This window comes from Calliphora vicina, chromosome 4, assembly GCF_958450345.1.
Source record: "Calliphora vicina chromosome 4, idCalVici1.1, whole genome shotgun sequence".
Classification (NCBI taxonomy): domain Eukaryota; kingdom Metazoa; phylum Arthropoda; class Insecta; order Diptera; family Calliphoridae; genus Calliphora; species Calliphora vicina.
Window position 1 is genome coordinate 41,554,534 of NC_088783.1, and position 19,779 is coordinate 41,574,312.

The 19,779-nt window shown below is 28.4% G+C and overlaps 1 protein-coding gene across 6 annotated transcripts in view; it reads right to left on the bottom strand.

Moving 5' to 3' along the window:
* The window catches only part of CaMKII (Calcium/calmodulin-dependent protein kinase II), a 34,699-nt gene extending 16,906 nt beyond the window's left edge, over nucleotides 1-17,793 (bottom strand). Inside the window, exons 1-4 of one of the 6 annotated variants that reach the window (XM_065509977.1) lie at nucleotides 16,921-17,390; nucleotides 10,127-10,342; nucleotides 9,751-10,040; nucleotides 4,734-4,870 (exon numbers count right to left, since the gene is read on the bottom strand). The gene's annotated coding sequence lies outside the window, so the exon portion shown is untranslated. Of the gene's footprint in view, nucleotides 1-4,733; nucleotides 4,871-9,750; nucleotides 10,041-10,126; nucleotides 10,439-11,086; nucleotides 11,299-16,920; nucleotides 17,391-17,580; nucleotides 17,730-17,751 lie in introns of those variants that run through there. The other 5 variants (XM_065509975.1, XM_065509980.1, XM_065509978.1 and 2 more) reach the window with 5 other exon arrangements.
* Nucleotides 17,794-19,779: the final 1,986 nt, after the last annotated feature.

The following is a 19,779-nucleotide window of genomic DNA, read 5'->3' on the forward strand; positions in this document are numbered from 1 at the left end:
TTAGAGAAACGAAAAAGTACCTTTGCTCTATACCTTTGTACCCGATCCTTAATTCTTACATCACTCAGAAGCATACCAGCTAACTTTTATGTCGATAAGTTATTAAAATAGTACCATTAGAAGAAAAAGTATCAATTTGCCTTTTCCTCTTGAACACTCGCCAAATTTGAAATTTCAAAATACTCCATTATGTCGAAATTATTTGTGACACAGATATGTCTGAAGCATTTAAAATCTGTGTTCATGTGCTTAAGAAAAAATTTCAGTGCTCTGAATAAAATATTCATATGTCTATGTCAATTTATAGAGAAACTTATTTTATGAAAAAGTACCAATTTTTATCTAAAGGGTTCGAATTTAGAAAAAGTACCAAAATTTTATTTGGCATTTTTTGATAAGTTTATAATACGATTTAAAATTTATTTATATTTTTATTGGTTTAAAAAATACGTAGGGTGCCACAAAGTACCAAAACTTAGTTTTTACCAGTTATTCCTTTATATATGTATATAGATAGAAGATTTATGTTTTAATTTATTTAAAAAAAATTAGTTTACACAAAAAAAACACTACTACTTATTAAAGAATTTCTGATTTTGGAGTTAATATTTTCCCCCAATATTTGTATATTTTTGTTCCTTTTTATGTTTAAACAACAATTACGTACAAAACTCACCTAAACCATTCAAATAATAACAAAAAAAGAAAAAATTATTACTTTAATATTGAAAACAAAAAAATATTGTTTATATTTCTGATGAACACACGAAGAGAGTGAAGTGAGTCTTAATGAGACACCACTTTGTTTGAACAATTATGGGGTAATTTCTATTTTTTTTTCAAAATTCAACAATTTTGTGTGAATTTCAAACAAGTTGTAGTTGTGCGAATGAACGATTTTGAGTTGTGTACTTTATGGTTGGCTGTTTTGGGGTGGTACGTATGAATGTAAATCTATATAAACAATTGTATATACTGGCAGATACATATGTATATATGTATCTATGAATATATATAGGTTACCCAATTATTAAAGCTAATATAAACAACAACAATATTGTACATTTGTTTAGCAAAAAGGAAAAAAATAAAAAATATTTATGTACATACGTACATATGTACACAATAATTATATTTCCGTCTACAGCCAAGTACGCCTTCATTGGAACTCTATCGATTCTGACAGTTGTGTAAACAAACCTACACTATGAAAGAAGATTTTTGTCCTCAGTCGTTGCAAGTTTATTTATTTAAAAAAAGAAACTACGACATTTACCAAGAGTTAGTTAAAATTAAATTGTTTATGTAAATTTCAATGTTCCTGGTTTGTGTCCATAATTAAATTTTGCTGTCAATTTATTTCTTACAAAGAATTTATAAAACTCTTTGTCCATCATACAAATAAATCAAGGTTGGCTAGCGATTTGAAATGGTACAAATTTAACGGTAACGATATCGATATTTTAATTATTTCGATAACGGTATTTTCCAATGCAGTATTCACAACAAATGGCGTATCTTTTGAAATCGGTTTTTGTCTTTAATTAAATATATGTAAACAACAAAATTTTTTTACTTCGAAAATGTCGAATTTTATACCATCAATGCGTCATATGCGGGAAGTTTTGCTTTACCTCTTTAAATTAAAAAAGAAAAGTGCCGCTGAAGCACACCGATTGTTCACCAAAGCTTAGGACGAATGTGTTCCATCTGTTTCAACGTGCGAGCGATTGTTTTGAGCGGTTCAGAAGTGGTGATTTTGACACGGAAGACAAAGATGGCCCAAGCCAGCCAAAAAAGTCTGAAGTCCAAAAATTGGAGGCATTAATCCATAAAAATTGTTAACAACTCAACAAGACCTTGCAATTTCAAAACGTTTGCAAGCAACAGGATTCCTCCAAAAGCAGGGAAATTGGGTACCATTCAAGCAAGAGACCTTGTATGTCTGAAATGCAGCTTGAACGCTATAAAACAAAATCATTTTTGCACCGAATAATTACTTGCGATGAAAAATGGAAGCATAATGAATCGTACGTTAAGCCCGGCCAACCAGCCGAATTGAGGTTTCCACGACTATCGGATCTACGATCCGGAACGACCCGATTCCTAATCGGTCAAAGATTGTTAACTCAGCAATAGCTGTATCAACCGGAAGTTTTTTCATCATGGAAGAACTTCCAAAAACAGCGGAACTGTTACAACATCAAAGCCAAATATCCATGGCGATAAGGTAATGTTCTGTATTTGGTGGGACCAAAAGGGTCCTATCTATTATGAACTGCCGAAATCTGGCCAAACCATCACAGGGAACCTTTATCTAACATGATTGATTCGTTTGAAGCGAGCATTAACTGAAAATCGACCAGACATGACACCGTAATATTCCATTATGCCAACTTTCGGCCACATGTTGCAATACCTGTTGAATGAAATGGTTGGGAAGTTTTGCCTCACTCGCTTTATAGTCCAGAACGTCCTCCTTCCAACTACTATTTGTTTCGCTCTATGCAGAACACACTCTCTGGGATACGCTTCACTTCAGAACAGAATATCCGAAATTGGTTTGATTCGTTCTTGGCCTCAAAAGATGTTCTTTTGGCTCGGAATCCATATGTTGCCAAGAAAGATGGGTAAGGGTGATAGCTAACAATGGCCAATACTTTGAATTAATTTATATTATACAAATGTTTCAAAATAAAAGCTACAAATTTTAAAAAAATCTCGCATATTTAAGTCATACACTCAATCAAAAATATGTCTAAGCAGTTGCAGACCAAAAACATTATTCGTATGTGAAAATATGTGAAGTTCAAAAGGCAATTGATTCCAACAGCGAGCTACTTTCGCTACAAAATGTTTAAACATTAAATTAAATTTTCAATCCCGAAATCGCGGGAAATTTTGCGAGAATTCCCGGGAATTATTTTCCTTAGTTTTATTTGATGTTTTTTGAACTTGACTTTCTCTAAAAGAAGCTTAAAGCTCCAAAACAAATGCAGAAGTTTCATACAATAACAAAGATTTAACCCAAATAGACCAATAACAAGTTTATTATTCAAAATAGTCCAAAAACTCGTGAATGTCACAGAATTCTATTCTACTCAATCGAAAGTGGAATTATTTTAGTATGTATTTTGCTTTTTCACAAAGAGTACAACAAAAATGTTTGGAATAAAACCACCTTCCGTGGAATTGAATTTTGTTTAATATTATTGAGTTTTCTTAAAGTTTTAATTAACATCTTTACTTAAAAAAAAAATTTAAATATTTATTTTTTGCGCATTAACAGAATTAATTGGAATCTAATGAAGGTAGAAGAAAATCTAATGAAAAATTAAAGCCATTTAAATGGCAAATGGTGTCAGGTTTGTATATAACCAAAATTAGAAATCTTTATATTAAATTTGTATTTGGATTCAATTACATTTCAAACCAACGAAGTCTACATTCTTAAACTTGAATAATTTGTTATAGGCGGGGATTCCCGGGATCCCGGGAAATTTCGAAATCAATTCCGATTTCCCGAAAAATTAAAAAACTCTTTTCATTAGTAACACTTCTCTAACCGAATTTGGGCTATTATTAAATGTTAAGCCATATAATTTTAGAAAACATTTCTTAAGTTTCAATTAACAGTTTTATTAGTTTTGGTCCTTTATGATAAATATACAACCTAGAATGGAAACTGCTATTATGAGTGTAAGGAAAACTAAAATCTTACTTCTTTAAGTTATCGCTAAGCAATATCTAATTACATACTTCAAAAGTTTAGTAACAAATTTATTACAATTGATTTTGGCCTCATATCCTCCCGTTTTTAAATAATTTATTAGAAAATACAAACTATTCATGTTAAATATTTGTAGCATGTAATTAAACAACTAAAATTACTCTATTAACCCCTAATAATTACTTAAATTATTGTAAAACCAAATTGTACATCTAATAATATCTAGCAATAAGTATTAAATTTATTGATTTAACAATTATTTATCAGTTAGTATTACATAGTAATAAGTACAAACGTACATACTAATGTTCATGTAAAATAATAAATATAAAATACAAACTAATTAGTATAAGCTGTGTATTATTGCTGTTTTCATTAAACAAATACAAAATAAATAATAAATGTGCAACATTGAATATGTATAGGTGTAGTAGATAGAGAGGTAAATAAATGGTTTTATTTTACAAAAAAATAGAAATTAAACTACATAAATAAATAAATATGTTAACAATTAATATCACGGTATACAATAACTAAATAACAACATAAACAATTGTTTCTGCCGCTGTGATTGAAGTTTTATAGTCAGTTGTGTAAATGTTAGCGAATGAGTTTGTTTTGATATGATATGATTGCTTACTATACTATAACTATAGTATAATATTTAAATATTTGCTATGATACATGATTTTTAACATACATACATCCATCACACACACCACAAATCCAATCCATAATATTCTAAATGGTTTTAACCACCATTTCAGTTAAATACAAATGACGCAGTCATTTTATTATTATTTTTATATCTTTTGTTTTTAATGTTAGGGACATTAAGTTACAGACACTTGGTGGAATTGTTATTTTTCAGTGTAAAATTGTGCAAAATATTTTTATAGAAATTGTACACAATTCATTATATATTTTTTTTTCAATCATATGCATGTATTTATGTGTGTAGTTGCTAAGACATATTTTTAAATACAATGTGATATAAACTCACTCGCCAAATGATTAAGAATAAATCCACAAATAAACTTAAATCGTGCTTCGTATTTAAATTATTTATAAGTTTTATGGTTTTGAGGATGATTGAGGATTTTCAAAAGTGTTGATGTAGCAATTGTTTATCAGTCATTCCTGTAATAAAAATGAGAAGAGAAATTAGTAATATACACATTATGTATTAATAGATTATAAATATAGATATGTATTACTAAGATAATATAAAATTATCTAAACCCGAGTTGGTAATTTAGGCCCAAGTACTAATTTTACATTATTTCAATTTAAAAATTAATATTAATGTTAAACCATTCAAGTAATTACTGCTGACACATTATTAAAACAATTTCGTTACCATTATCTATCTATACCAGGCGCGGATCGAGAGGGTTAAAAAAGAAAATTCCCCACTCCACAACCGAAAAGTTTTAATATGATTTACTTTATTATTTTTTTTATTAATTTATTTCCCCCCAAATGGTTGTCCAGGATCCGTGTCCGACCTAGACGAACATTTTTGGAAAGTTGACACATTTCAAAATTATAGTTAATTTCGAAGAGAACTTAAGCTTTGTTTTGACATCGAAAACTCTACTGTCAAAGACCTAACTCAGTTGTCATAAACCTAAGTGGCGAGAATGATAGTAAGAAAAACTATGTGAAAACAAATACAACACTCGTAAGTGGATTATTTTGAGTAATTTCTATGTTAAAAATGCGAAATTTTTTAAAATTTTAAGCTTTATTTTTTGAAACAATTTTTGAAACATTTTGAGACCAGGAACGAATCAAGCCAATTTCGGATACTCTGTTCTGAAGTGAAGCGTATTCCAGAGAGAGCGGAACAAATAGTAGCCGGACCAATTTTTTCGGCCAATGATCGCTTCAAACGAATCATCTACGATTGGCACATGTTCCATGTGAAGGTCTGGCCAGATTTTAGCAGCTCATAATAGATAGGACCCTTTTGGTCCCACCAAATACAGAGCATTACCTTAGCGTTATGGATATTTGGCTCTGTTGTCTATTCAACTGGTTGGCCGGGTTTCAAATACGATCTCTTGCACTTCGGGTTATCGTAATGGATCCATTTTTCATCGCAAGTAATTAATCGGAGCAACAAACCATCTCTCGCACATTGAAACCGATGGAACACATTCACCATAGGCTTTGGTGAGCTATCGGTGTGCTTCAGTGACACTTTCTTCAAATTATAGAAGTAAAGCAAAACTTCACGCATATGATGATTCGTTGGTACAAAATTCGACATTTTTGAAGCATACGGTTTAAGACATTTGTCAGACAATCTGGAAATCCATCGTAAGACAATTATCTGACAACGTTGTCATGCAAAAAATTGTCTGTTCACGCGTATTTAGAAATGTCAGAATTGATTTTTCGCGTTCAAACACTTTGTTTACATTTCATTGCTTATATTTTTTATTTGACAATGATGCGGTGATCAGATGTTAAAAATTTGCCCATCTGACAGTATAAAATGATCTGACAACTATATGTGTTCACACGATTGTCGGATATCTGACAATATTTGTATCAACTAGCAGTCGGATCTAACAATGTTTTCTCTGACAATATTGCCAGAAAAAAGTTTAAGTTCACACGATTGTAAGACACTTTCTGTACAGTTATCTGACAATATTTGTTAGATCTGACAACCGTCTAAATAAAGCTTTAATCTTATTTTTCACAGTAATTTTCACAAAATAATGTTAACATACTTAGTTTAATAATAATTGACTCTTTAGTTTCTATTCCAAATAGATTTTAAATCGATTTTTTTTTCTGTTCCCTAACATAAAACAATATTTGTTGTAAATTTCTTTAATTCTTAAATTAATACTACAACTGGTAGATATGTATTGTAGATATCTACTACATATCTACAATAAATATCCTCTGACTGTATGTACTTTATATTTGTATACATATGTATGTATAGTTAAAACCACATGCCATTCCCTGTAATTTAGTCACATTATAACTTATTTATAAGCGCACACACAATAATTTCATATTGTTATTGCAAATTAAATTAAATTGAAAATACATAACGTGATTTAAAATAATTTCAGTACATGTAACTAACTAACTAACAAACGAAACAAAGAAATATCAACTCTCGTATCTGTCTATTTAAAACACGTAAATAACATGTTGGCTACATGTATTGATTAAACGACACAACACTTTTTGAAGGACTTTAACTAGGAATTCACTTTAAAAGATTTTTATTTCATTCTTATTTGTGATTTTTAAACAGATGTACATACATTTATTTTATGATTTATTGCTTGAATTATATTGAATTATAATGATAGTTCTATTTGTAAACTGTAGTAAGTCTAGTAAAAACAACATACCATAATACAACGTAAAAGTGCTTTTCACTGTTTATAGTAAAGTTCTCCAGTAGATTTTGTTAATATGAATTTTAAATAAAGAAAATATAACATTACACAGCAACAAAATGTATTAAACTATAATTTACTACGATGTTTTAGAAATATGTACTATGTAAAAGGCTGTAGTAAGTTTACATGAAGAGCATTTTGTTTTTGTTAATGGCGTGTTAAATATTCAAATGTATGTAATTAAAAATCCGCACAATAATAGATGAACCGCAGTTGAGCAGTTTTTGCTATGATTAATTTTGCATCTCTATGCAACTCAAATCTTAAATATAGCCTAATACTTGCAAAATCATTGAGAGCTACTCAAGCAGCTATTTCAAAACGTTTGCGTGCTGCAGGATTCATCCAAATGCAGGGAAATTGGGTACCATACGAATTAAAGCCAAACAGACCTTGAAAGACAAGAAATATTCTTAAAATGTACAGAAATTCAAACAGTTTCGTGTGAAAGCCAACAACTACACCATTTTTAACAGTAATTCGAAAACAATTGAAAATTCTCATTATCAATTTTTCTTTTCCGGATTTGAAATAAAATTCTCAATTTAAATTGTTCTTTTCCGAATTTTAAATGAAAATTCTGATTTTCAATTTTTCTTTTCCGAATTTTAAATGAAAATTCTTATTTTCAATTTTTCTTTTCCGAATTTGAAATTCAATTTTTATTTCCGAATTATAAATAAAAATTCTAATTTTCAACTGTTCTTTTCCGAATTTTAAATGAAAATTCTAATTTTTAATTGTTATTTTCCTAATTTCAAATAAAAAGTTATAATTTTCAACTGACCTTTTCCGAATTATAAATGAAAATTCTCATTATCAATTGTTCTTTTCCGAATTTGAAATTTCAATTCTTATTTCCGAATTATAAATTACAATTCTCACTTTCAATTGTTCTTATCCGAATTATAAATGAAAATTCTCTTTATCAATTGTTCTTTTCCGAATTTTAAATTAAAAATCTCATTTTCAATTGGAATTTTCTGAATATCAAATGAAAAATCTCAATTCCGATTGATCTTTTCTGAATTGAAATGAAAAGTTCTCATTTTCAATTGAAAAAGGTGTAGATCGAATGTGAAACCCTTGCCCAAAGTAGTCCGACTATCAATTTTTTAACTAAAATTTATTTTGAAATGAATTATTATGGTGAAAGGAAAATATACTCAGAATAAGTCTATGAAAACTGCTTAATCAAAAACACTTTACTGGTTTTTGGATTGATTTAGCATTAATAAATTCCCGGGGAATTATCGAATATTTTTATTATTTTCTTGGGAATAGAAAGAAAAACTTTGTGATATTAGTAACACTAATACTTAAACTAAACCATTCTATTTAATAGAAAGAAAATCATGTACATAAAATTAAAAAACAAGTAAGAGTGCTATTCTTGTGCATTTTGTATAGAAAATATCTGTGGTAAATTTCACATTGCTAGATTCATGCATTTAAATGTTATTATCGGGATCAAAAATGTATGATTCAAAACTTTTAAAATCAATATAACCCCCATATTTTTGGTAGAGGTTATGTATTTTTCGGAGTGAGCCTTATATAGGAGCAATGTATTGTTCTGAGATCTAAGATAAGAGCTATAACCTATAATTGGGAGATTATCATACAATTTTGATTCAAATTCGTCTCAACAAAACATATTTACAATAGTTTTATTGTTAAAGTTATTCTTGGAAGTGGATCTTATATGGGAGCTAATATTATTTTTGAATACAACTGCTCTGAGTAAAATTTTGGTTCGATATCGATATTTATAAGATGTCGAATTTAAACCTATAAGAGATTTTAGGAAGTGAGTCAAATACGGACTGATTCAGACAAAATTTCGTTTTGTGATTTCTTTCTTTTTATTTAATGTTTGCTTAGTTTTGTATGGATACTGTTATTATATAGGCTTTTATGTACCATACAGCCATATTCCGGGAAAAAAATTGTATGGGGGCTGGGAAAAATCATGGAACGATTCTTTCCATTTCCAAAAAAAACATGTCTTTTTTATAAAAATATCAATGTGTGGAAAATTGCATGGTATTATTATCTGCAATATATTTAAAGACATTTTACGAAAACCAACAATTTTTTAGGAGCTTGTGTCACATTTTGGTCCATAACTTTGATTCTACTTGGCATATTTTTGGCCATTTTCAATACCAAACATTTCTAAATAACAAAGAATATTTTGGGATCCTTCAAGGCCAATTTTCAATACCATACATTTCTGATTATCAAAGAATATTTGGGGATCAATCGAGGCGTTATGCGCTATCGTCTTAGAATTTTTTACTTTTGGTTCTATGACCAATATTTTGATATGTTATAAACGGAATGAAACACTCGATATACCCCCTTTATTTTGGTGGGTGGTGAATAAGACCCCGTAAAAGTCAAATACTAATATCAAAAATTTTAACCCTGATGCATTTAAGAAACCAAAACTTCAATTTCATTTCGCAAATTCAATTAATGTAGAACAATGTGTTTAAAAACAAAACTATCTATCTTTACGATAAAATGTCTTATCAAATTTAAAGATTAAAAATAAATTTATTTTCATTAAAAACTTACCTATTTTTTTTCCAATCAAAAATATAGTTGAAGATTGATAGATAATTATTAAGTTCTTTAAATGTTGGGCACCTGAGTACTACTTGTTTGGTAGAATGAATCTTGTACTTCTTATTATTATTTTTAATTAAAGCAACATTTTGCTTATATTGTTCATATACGTTCTTTAACTGCCATTACGTTGAATTAAATATTTTATTTTGTAGCATTTTCTTTTTCATGTTTGCTGTCTATCCAATTATAACTGCCATTATTTCTCTAAACCAAATCACCGGGGAAATTATTTATACCTTTATGTAATGGTGGGGGGTGGGAAGATAAAAGAAGAGTTTAGGATTAATATGAGTGTGTTTAATGGGTAGTTTATACAACTTACTTGCTTAGTATTATAGCAATTATATAATTGAGATTGTGTGTAGTAAATGGGAGATATTCTGGAGAAATTAGCCAGCTATCAGAATCTGTATCAGTGATGAGATTTCTTCTTTTTTTCGTATCGTATGCTGTTGCTTTTAATTTTCTTTGCACTTGCGGTGTGGTGTGTATTTGTTTATTTTGTTGGTTGTTAACAAAAGCATTCAATTTAACAGTTCTAGTATGGATTATTAACACAATTGTCACTTCTTAATATGGATTATTTTACACAAAAATTTCTTCTCCACTTTAATTAATGCACAAACGTACAACACTTATAATAGAAATTCATACATAAGTCAGTCGACATTGTGGGTAAGGTATACATATACCTATATACAATACAATATTTATCATATCATGTGTATACATACATATTTTGTATTTATCTTGTATTTATTTAATGTTAACAAATTAAAAGCTTAAATGCTTTGAGATATCTTATACAAATGAGGCCTAAATACATTTACATACATATACTACACATACATACATACATTGCGGTTTAATACTTGGTATAAAATAAATTGTTTATTTAAGGACTAATATCCTTGATATTTGTAAAAAATTTAACAAAATATTTGAGGTTAGAAACGTTAGTGTAAATTAGAAAAGTTAGGTTAATCAAAATAATTTAGCTGCAAGCATTTGTTAAAAATAAAAATTGTATTTAAAGAGTCTTTTAATGTATGACTAAATTCAAAAATTCTATTAGATGAAATCTGAATACTTTTTTAAACGTTCTAATTTGAAAGTGTTTTAAGATACAATTTGGAAAATAAATAATTTAATTTTAATGTTTTTAATCTTTAATACAATATTTAACCTGTTCTATTAAGATGTAAGAAAAGTTTCTATTAAACCAAATCCCTACACTTAACTGTTAAATTGGAGGAAAAAAACTCTATCCATGAATACTTGCCTAGGGCTATTAACAGCTTGTTAGTTGAAGCCAAGTTAGTTGCTCTTGCATTGCCAATAGTCGGTGCAGCTCGCTTCCGACCATTTTCTGCTTTATTTATGTATAAGCTTCAATTTTTTTTTAACATTTAGCTCTTTTCAATTTCAGCCTTAATGTATGACTTGATCGGCGCATGCAACATTATGTCCTTTAAGATGTTTTTCTTATTTGTGCTGGAATTGTATGAGAATGCATTAAAAATACCAATTTCTCGATTAAAACGAGACTCCTGCCAATGAGAAAAACATTGATGATATGAACATAGTTTTATTAAATGAAAAGTTAAATGAAACCTGCTCGAAGGACCACCAAACTATAAACCAAATTTTGTGCTTTAGGAAGTTTTTTTTATAAAAAAAAAATACGTTTCTTAATAGGAAATTGAATTGCCACCAGACCTTTTAATGAATTACTTGTAATATTATTGTTACAACATGTAATTTATTTGCTGCTTAGCGACCCATAATTTTTTAGCTTGCTTTTATTTTGTTTTCTTTGTTTTTATATAAGAAAATGTATGTAAGTCAGTTAGTAGTAACTTACACTCAACAAATGTTTCCTTATGTTCAAAAATTGTTATGAAATTATAGGAAATATTTTTGGGTTTTATCTCACTTTCTTTATTCCTACAATATTATTAGTTTTGTGCTTTAAATTCTGTCTAATTCCAAGAAGTAATAAATAAAAAGTTAATTGTTACTTTAATAGGTATTATGTTTGTTTTGTTACTAGTTTATGTTTCCTTTACGTTTCTTTATGTTTGTGAAGTTATCCATAGTAGCTGGAAGATGAATGCTAGTGAAATACAAGTATGAACAGTTTAATTTCGAATAAGATTAGAGAAAAACTAAATAATTTTAATAACTTATTTGTGGCTCCAGATTTAAACTACATGTAAATTTATATTCATAATTATTAAAAAAAAACTCAACTCTTTGGAAAGTTAACTTCCAGATATAGAATACTTTTCTTCAAACTGAGGATGGGTCAAAGAGTCAGGGCTTTTAGAATGAAATTCAGCTTTTTGTATAAATAATAATTTAATTTTTCAACATAGTCATAGCCTTTGTCAAAATAAGATTTGTCGAGGTCATTAAAATATGTATTTTTTATGAGATGTTTTCCTCGATGGAACCAAATCTCTCTCCGCCGAGACATTTCTTCAGGTCTGGAAACAAGAAATAGTCTCTCAGGGCTAAATCCGGAGAATTGAGCGAAAGAGGGAAGATTTCGTAGCCCACTCACTGATGAGTCAGTGAATGAGTGAATGAAAGAGTCAGGCCTTGTATTTTTAAATATGATGTTTTAAAAAAAGCCCAATAAGTCGATCGTATGTATACTTTTGTAACGGTGTGTATGTACCCTTTTGTGCACCCGATTGTGAGCAAACGCGGCTGCCATCTTTCGGAAAACTTTAAACGTTTATTTTGTACTTAATTTTATGTTATTCGTACAACCTGTTTTTATACAAATTGTGTTGATATAATTCTCATACAGTATATTTTCTTTTAGCTTAAGTTACTGGCATCCCAATTAATCTAGCGTAAAGCCAATTGTCACTTTAGTGTCTCTAAGTAACCTAAAGTGTAGTCACTTTAAACTTTTATTTTGTACTGCACTTTAGAAAGTATTTTACCCAAAAAAAGTAATCGATTGGAGAGTATTCGGAAGAAGGTTTGTTCACAATCAATCGCTTACTAGACTGTTTATGAGATGTCTTTTTAACTGACTATCTGAGGTCAATTACCACCCGTACATCTTAAAATAACTCGTTGTATAGCTGACCAAATAACCAGTTAGGTAGCTAGTAAGATAACTGACTCTATGTAACCGGTATGTGAATCCAATTAGAAAATTCTGAAATACAATTAGAAATTTCTATAATATAAATGGATAATTCGGTAATATAATTGGAATATTTTGAAATTCAATTAGAAAATTCTGAAATACAATTGGAAATTTCTGAAATTCAATTGGAAATTTCTGAAATACAATTGGAAATGGTGTAGTTGTGTCTAATCTTTGTTAACACACCCTTAAAAGGTGTGTTAAATATGTGATGTTTACAGTGATATTAATAGCAACACAGAACAATCCTGAAAACCGGGTTGTAGCTAACCCCACAAATGCATTCCATTCCGACAACTTTCTTATAAAAAAACTTATTCTGTATTTTTTGAAATTTAAAAATAAATTTTTTTCCTTCGAAATTTACTTAAACTCGATTTATTTCATATAATTGTATACTGTTTGATTTATAAAGTTTAAAAATCTATTGCTAGTATGTACATATATTTAAAATACATACCTAATATTTAAAATTTTAACTTTAAATCACAAGAAAACCTCACTTTTGAATTAAAATTCTTTCAATTGAATTGTTTTGTTCTGTCGCCAAACAATTATCAACGCCAATTGATAGATTGATTGATGAATGTTTACGAGGGTGATTCTTGATTCTTGTTATTCATATATGAAATAATGTATGATAATTCAAAAAAGTTAGTTTTGTACAATTAGAGCGGTAAAAGTACATTTTTTAATGAAAGTTGCTACAATTTGCAATTACTGGTATGAACTCTTGTCTGGATCAGTTTTTGACTGCAGAGAATTAAGTATGAACAAAACATTATTGCTAGATTCGAATATGTAGTATGACTCATTCGCCATAAAAACCGCAACTTAGTAGTCAATTTGAATGGAGCGTACGTATATTTAGCAAACGTGTAATAATTATTCATAATATCATTTTTAAATTTATAAAAGGTTTCCAAACATGTCAAATTAATGGGTAGTCAAGACGTTGGTAAAGATTCATTGAGACTTCAATATTGAGACCTAAAGTTAATACCGAATTATCGAATTACCCCCGTAAAACTTACATTTATCTATGCTATTTTTCGTTATTTTCACAACTATGTTATAAAATATAGACATGGCTAACAATATACATATTTAAATGGAAATTAAATGTTTTATTAAAAATTTTGAAAAAATGTTTCCCCATAACATTCGTTTAAAAGAATGACGACTTCATGTGAATTCTAATAATCATTAAAATTCCTGAAAATTATTTACTGTTTAATGATGAAGCTTTTATACGCATTTTTTCATAGCATGACTGACCATGACTAATGTGAAATTTTGTTTAAGTATAAACAAGCTATCATTTATTATTAATAAATTAAAGTAATAATATTATTGTATATTTCTTTATACATCTAGTAAACAAAGATTTTTCAAAGATATGTTAATTATGTAAAATGAGTTGTCTATCAAAGAACACAGTCTAATTTCCTGGACTTTTTCAATTCCAAAAAAAAAATAATTACAATTTTTCAAATGAATTAAATAAAATTTAATAACAAATTTAAGAGTTCCGACTAGTGAATGGTAAATCGATTACGATTATGGTCGAAAATCGATTTTCAGGCCCTAAAAACGATTATTTCGTGATCGATTATATACTCCGATTTTTATGCTGAAATCGATTTTTGATAACGATTATTCGAAATAGAAATAAAATTCCGGAATTTTTAGTATTGTCTACGTTTTTTGCTTTCATTAAAATTTGCAATATATTAATCTTCAGCTGACATCGGAAAATATTCCCGGAGGACCTCATTTTTTAATGCGAAATTTTTAAAAAAAAAAGTGTTACGAAATTTTTTCCAGAAAATTGTTGTCAAATGTTTGCCGTTACGGTTTATAAAATGAGCACCTCAACATAAATGAGTTATAATACTCTTCAAAAATATCATTTTAATCCGTAATTATAGCGTATATGGGTCATTTGCTATAGTTTCCAAAAATGTAGGTCGATTATTAAAAAATCGATTATTGGGTTCGATTAATCGACTGTAAAAATCGAAATGAAAATGGTTGATCGAAAAGTCGAAAATCGATTATTAGCTTTTCATACCATTCACTAGTTCCGACTAATTTTAATTTGAAAAAATGCGTTATGCGTATCAAAAGTGAACTTTTTCAATTCAGAATGTAGGTATGTAAACAAATTTTTACTTTTTCATACATTTTGCGATATGAAACATTGAGTATTACCAGCTCACTTGGGTCCATAAATTAGTCCCTAAAGGATCATTTATGGACCCAATTCATGTCCATGATTCATGTCCTCAAGAGGTTCTTCACATGTCGAAAATGGTTCGACGACGAATCAACCTAACGCATGAATAAACGAATACACCTTCATAACATCCAGTGCCCTGTAAGCACGACTATCAAAATTGATAGCCCCGTAAGGTACAAAACAAAACTGTAACTTTAAGAATAATACTTATAAAGAAATTCCCGAATATTCCCGGGACCATTTTTCCGATTAGAAACCCTAGTTACTACGTGTCATAATCTGATATGTTTTGAATATATCAGTCAGATGTTGATACATATCTGTTCATTTTAAAACAAATTAATTTTAATATTTAATAGGTAACTATTTTTTTTGTAGCTTATTCTTGTAAAGCATAAAAATAAAAGCAAAATACCTAGAAATACGAAACAAAAAGAAAATAAACAATTGAGGAATTCAAACGGTCTGCTATTATGTCGTATTGTCATAATGTCGTAAAATATTTTTTAGTTTAAAAAAATTCTTGTTGTGCTGCAAACAAAAAAAGTGTTATTATATGACCAACTAATAAACATAGTTCAAAAAGTCTTATTAGTTTATAACTTTTTTGTTTGAAACCCAACAAAAATTTGTTTAAACTAAAAAAATATTGACATTATGACAATACGATCTAATAGCAGACCGTTTGAATCCCCCAATACTGCTTTTAAACAAAAATCGTATAAAATAAGACTTGGTTTCCTGACATTTAAAGGTCTTAAATTTGGATTACATACTTCCAATTTTGGAAGTGAAACCGAAAATTTTAATACTTTTCAGTACATATTACTGTATTTCATTTTAAAGTTAATAAAAAGAATAATGTATGCAAGTAATAATATCGCAAAAATACAAAATTCTGCTATAATAAAAGAAAAACACTAGTTGAAATAGAAAATAATGAAAGAAAAACGCAAAAACCAAAATAATAAAAACAAAAATCATTTGATTCAGTCATAAACATTCCCAGACAACGAAATTGAGCATGTTGTATTGCAGATGTAGATGCGCATTTAAATGAAAAACTTTTGTTTTATTTTATAACAAAAGTAGTGCAGAACACAAACACAAACTTTTTACTGAAACTCCTAAAACACTGAAAAGATTTGCTTCTTTTACATGACTGACATTGAAGTGCCAATTGTAGGTCACTGGGGGAAACTGTCCGGCTAAAGTGGCAGCAGACAGGCAAACATCAATATGGATGGTAGGTACAACGTCTGTATCTATCTAATATGTACATATTGTATTTTATGGAGAAATAATTAAGATTACATATTGAAATCGCCTTGTTATTGCGATAACTTGTAGTATAAGTTGTGTACAACATACAATATGTAGGTATGTATGTATATCATTTATTTACGTTTAACTTGGGCAAATTATTCATTTTATTATCAAAATTAATTCGTTATTTTTGTGTATTTTAGTACGTTTTTGTTTTTGTATCATTTTTAGATACATATGTAGGTATATACAGCACACACATATAGATTGGATATATACATACATACATACAACATTTATATATCTACATACATCTGAATCTGAATATTTATTTTAATAGCATTCCTCACATCTTGTATTTCTTTGTTGTTGTTTGTTATTTATGACAATAGTATATATCTACGTACATTTCTCTATATAAATAGAATATTTTGTATACCTTTTATAAAAAGTAAATGGATGTTCATTCGTTCATTTACGTTCCACATACATTCCACACTTCACAGTGGAACAAAAAGAGAAGTAAAAAAACAATAAAAACTCAACTGTTTATGGATTTACGTTTTTTTTTTCAAATGTCTAACTTCACATACACAAATATACGCGTGTTTACATTTATTTTTATTTATTATTATCTATTTCTGTTTTTTTTTTGCTTCTTCTTTTGCGTTTTTTTTTACCGTTTCACTGTTATTTTCTAACTATTTTGTTGTATTTTTCGGTTTTTTCTTTTGTATTTTGCATTTCTAACAATAATAACAACTACACTCATGTGTGTAACTTCTTTTCCGCTACAGTAGCATTTTCGTTTTTATTTGCAAACTTTTTTTTTATTATTATTGTTGTACTTTTTTGTTTTTTTGATTTTTTCGATTGAATGGTGCAGAAGAATATTGTAGTAGAGAGTCGGTCGCATGCAAGCAATTTACTAGAAATTTTTGAAACGAATATTTATAAATAAAATGTAGCACAAAACAAGAAAGAAAGAAAAAAAGACACCAAATAATCAAATTACGTAATAATTGACTGTGTGGTTGGTGTGTGTTTATAGGAGGCGCAGCAGCAGCAGGCAGGCATGTGGTGTAAAAGTAGTACTTACTTTTCGTTTGCAAAAGAAAATAAAGCAACATTTGTTTTAATTTTCTTTGCCATTATTACAGAAAATAGCAGAAATGAAAATTGCTTTAGTTATTAAACAAATAAAATAAAAAAAAAGAAACATGCAACAATTTTTTAACATTGAATAATTTATTTTTTAATTTTCTATTACCTCCGTGAAGATAGCAACGTTGCTGGGACTTTTTTAAACGTTTCTCTCTTCTACAGGGTGTTTCAATTAAATTCCATTACTTTTGATTCTATTCATAAACAATTCTATCAATATGTAAACAAACATTCAAAGATTAAAATAAAATATTTTGGAAAAATTTATTTCAAAAATCTTTGTTGTGCAATTAAGTGGAGCAGCATTATAGGTCGTTACATTTTTGTTGTAGGAGGGCTTGCTACTAATCGAATTTCTGTAAATAACGGTTAATTGACAAATCGACATTGGTGGCCAGAGTTGCCACTATTTATACTAAAAAAAAACGCTGTAATAATATAATGGCTCTAATTACAACCATTAAATGTTTTGATGTCATTTACCTAGCGTTTACACATGCAAGTAACATTACGAAAAAATACATTCAGATGGACAGTGATTTTCGACACTTTCGTACAAATGAAGACAATCAGAGTTGCCAATAAATAGTTTTGGAAAAATAATTATATTTTTAACTTATTTTATGTATTTTTGTAAAAGAAAATAGTAGAAATGGCCACTAATGCTTATCATTTTCGTAAAAATACTAATTTCATTAGTTTTTATAAATAAAATTGTTACTAATGCCTATAAAAATTGTTAACACTAACATATTCCCCAGAAATGTTTGTATTTGAATATCATGGTAACACTTTATTGTTATTAATAAAAATAATAAAATTTGGTTTCAAGCCCCAAATGGACTTAAAAACAAGTAAGAGATACCGTTCACCAAATTATACTTCAAAATACAAATTTTAAATATTTTTAGGTAAACAAAATTAATTTTTTTTCCATAGTTGTTTTTTTTTCATTTTTTGGAAAAAAAATTCGAATTGTTATTTTAAATTTTTTTTAATTTAAAAAAAAATGGTTTTGTTTAAAATTTTTTTTTGTGAAAAAATCGGGTTAAAAAAATTGCTTTCCGATTTTGACCCATTGTAGGTCGAACTTACTATGGTCTTTGAAATATCTATCATTAGATATCCATATTGTCTATATTAATGACTTAGTAATCCAGATATAGGTCAAAAATCGAGGTTGTCCTGGTTTTTTCCTCATATCTCAGCCATTTGTGGACCGAATTTGCTGATTTTAAATAGGAAACTTCTCGAAAGCATGTCTGACAGAATTATTGAAGATTTGGATCCCGAAGATATCTGGGGTCTTCAGAAAATTGATTTCAACAGACAGACGGACATGGTTTAATCGACCCCGCTATCTATAAGGATCCAGAATATACATACTTTATAGGGTCGGAAAATTATATTGTGGAAATTACAAACGGAATGACAAACTTATAAATACCCTTCTCACGAAGCGTGAAGCGTATAAAAATGCAAGAGACAAATAATAAATGTGTAGTGGTGTAAATGGGTTAAATGAATCGAATCACCCTGTTTATAAAAATCCTTTAAATAATTTTGTATTGTTGCCAACTTCTCGATAATATATTACTTGAACAAAGCTGCCAATGTATCGTAGATTGCTGTGTAACGGAAATCTTTAAATAGATTGGTTTAAAATTTAAGAAATAATATTCAATAAATTTATATACAATTTTCTACACTATTAATGTGTGTTAAAATTAAAATAACTCAAAATTTGTTATGCAATTTACAATCATCTAACCAATTTCCGTTAGGGGATTCCATTATTCGATATTATTTACTAAATTTGTTTAGACATTACAGATTAAATTTAGTTCTATCCAAGATTCTATATGAATTTCAACTTTTGATTTTTGTTTTTCATTTATTGCTTGAATTATGTAATAATTTCATCATATCAGATGATTCTGTATGAATATGGTCGAGACTTTGACATAAGTTGTTAATAACCATTTTGTAACCGTAATATTATTTTAAATAACGACATTAATTATTATTATTCATAAGTTAATTACTGCTTTAAAATTGTAAAACATATTGTGTATGTTTTCGGTTTTTTACAAACAATATTATTTCATCCTTTTTTGGAAGTATTTTTTTCACT